General features: G+C 38.1%; 1 pseudogene; it reads left to right on the top strand.

Moving 5' to 3' along the window:
• Window positions 1-1,255: 1,255 nt before the first annotated feature.
• Window positions 1,256-2,104, top strand: LOC102868086 (annotated as a pseudogene).
• The last annotated feature ends 357 nt before the right edge of the window (window positions 2,105-2,461 follow it).

The following is a 2,461-nucleotide window of genomic DNA, read 5'->3' as shown; positions in this document are numbered from 1 at the left end:
GCCTAAACCAAGTTCTCCTTAGTCTTCAAATTGACATCATTGCTCCTCAGTAATTTGGAAGCAGAGGTGGCATCCTCTTCCTAAGCAATATGCCTCTGGAAACTCGATGAATTTTGATAAATGTCGATATTTATAGAAAGGCTTCAGGCCTTTTGTTCATAGGGCATTAAGAGTCGTGCTCGACTCAACTGAAATGACAACAAGAACAACAATTTAGTGAGGTCCGTGATAGAGGATTTACACACTGCAATATGCCTCTTGATCTCCGGACTACTCATACCAAGGTGATTTAATTGTAAATCCAACTAGATTAAATCATTAATAATTTCAATCTTTTCTCCATCTATCATGATATTGCTTATTGGAGTAGTGCTGAGGATTTTTGTTTTCTTGTTATTAAGATGCAGTGCATATTGAAGGCTATATATAGTCTTTGATCTTCTGCAGCAAACATTTCTAGTCTTCCTCACTTTCAGCAAGCATGGTTGTGTCATCTGCATGATGTTGAGTCTTTTTTCAATCTTGATGGCACATTCTTCTTGATATAATCTAGTTTCTTGAAATAGTTGTTCGGCATACAGAATAAAATACATGTGGAAGAGTATACAATCACAACACACAACTTTCCATGCAGTATTCCCTTGCTATGTTCATACAAGTGCTTCTTGGTCTAGGTCTAGGTTTTGGTTTTAATTAAGTATATTTAAACAAGTCTAGGTATAGGTTTTAATTAAGTATTCTGGGATCCCCATTCTTCTCAATGTTAGCCATAGTTTGTTATTATCCACACAGTCAAATACCTTAGTATAGTCAATAAAACACAAATAGACGTTCTCCTGAGATTTTCTACTTTCAGCCAGAATTCCAAGAAATCAAAAACTGCATCGCAGTTTAGATACCTGGAATTTTGCAGTGTTTTAGATTTTTTCCTAAATATGTAAGTAATCCTAAAATGGCTGAGATTATTGCTTATGCCACTAATTATGTGAAGAAAACAGCAAATAAACATTGCTGATAACATGACTTTATTTGCTAATATTTTTCTATTTTTCCATGATCACATTTTAATATTTAATATTTCTTTTCCTCTTCCTTTCTCATCTTTTTTCTTTGCATTTTTGTCCTTTCCTCCAGTTCCTTTTCTAATAATATTCATCTCTCTAAACAGAATGTTAATAAATTGCCTGGAGCCACCCACCACGAGGTGGGTAGGTGCAAATGGGCCCCTGGCAGATGTGACCAGGGTTGGCCCAAGATGATAGTGCAGGTGGTGCAGGCCATTTATCTAGCGTCGGACACCTTCCTGGTTTGCCTCAACCATGCTCTGAGCACTGAGAGGAAGAAGTGATGGGGTTGTGCATCGGGGAGTTAAATGATGACACAAGCAGTGATTCTAAGTTCACATATACTGGATATGAATTACGAACGGTTGTTGAAAAGATTGACTCTGGGAAGATTATTCACATTCATTCTGTCATCTTGTCCATTCAGATAAAAGGAAGGATCAAGTGGAAATTTCTCCAGAACAGCTGTCTGTAGCTTCAACAGAGGCAGAGAGGTTGACTGAAATCACAGGTTGCCCCGTGAGAGTTGTGGGCTGGTACCATTCCCATCCTCACATAACTGTTTGGCCTCCCATGTTGATGTTCACACCCAAGCCGTGTACCAGATGATGTAGCAAGGCTTTGTGGGACTAACTTTTTCCTGTTTCATAGAAAATAAAACCAGAAAATCTGGCTGGGTGCTGTACACTTGTTTCCAATCTATACAGGCCCAAAAGAGCTCAGAGTATGAAAGAATTGAAATTCCAACCCATATTGTTAATTCATGTCACCACTGGGAAAGTGTGCCTTGAATCAGCAGTAGAGCTGCCCAAGATTCTGTGTCAGGAACAGCAGGATGCATATAGCCTTCACATCTGGACCCGGTAACCAAACTCCACAATGGTTCAGTATTTGATAAGAACCTACGCAGTCAGCTGTCAGTTGTCATTGAACCTATCCTACAGTGATTGGAGGACAGACTAGAATAAAACCAACAGCATTTGCAAGAGTTGCAATAAGAAAAGGAAGAGCTTATGCAAGAGCTTTCTTCCCTAGAATAAGGTAGAAGACAAAATCAGAAAAGACAAAATATCCAGATATAAAATTAATGATGCTAAATTAATTTTTAAGAAGTATAAAGCTGGAGAGCGCACATTATCTGATTTGAAGACTTACTATAAAGCCATAGTAATGAAGACACTGTGGTATCACAGGGATGGACATACAGACAGATGGAACAGAATTGAGAAGCCAGAAACAGACTCACACAGACGCAGTCAATTAATTTTGACAAGATATTAAGTTATCCATTGGAGTACTCTTTTCAATAAGTGGGCATCCATAGGGGGCATCCCCCTCAAAAAAGAACTTTAGCATAAATCTCACACTTTATACAAAATTACTTAATATGAATCACA

The sequence above is a fragment of the Elephantulus edwardii genome, unplaced genomic scaffold (assembly GCF_000299155.1).
Source record: "Elephantulus edwardii isolate Elephantulus edwardi_28Jun2011 unplaced genomic scaffold, EleEdw1.0 scaffold00295, whole genome shotgun sequence".
In the NCBI taxonomy this organism is placed as follows: domain Eukaryota; kingdom Metazoa; phylum Chordata; class Mammalia; order Macroscelidea; family Macroscelididae; genus Elephantulus; species Elephantulus edwardii.
This window is presented reverse-complemented; position numbering and strand designations above follow the sequence as displayed.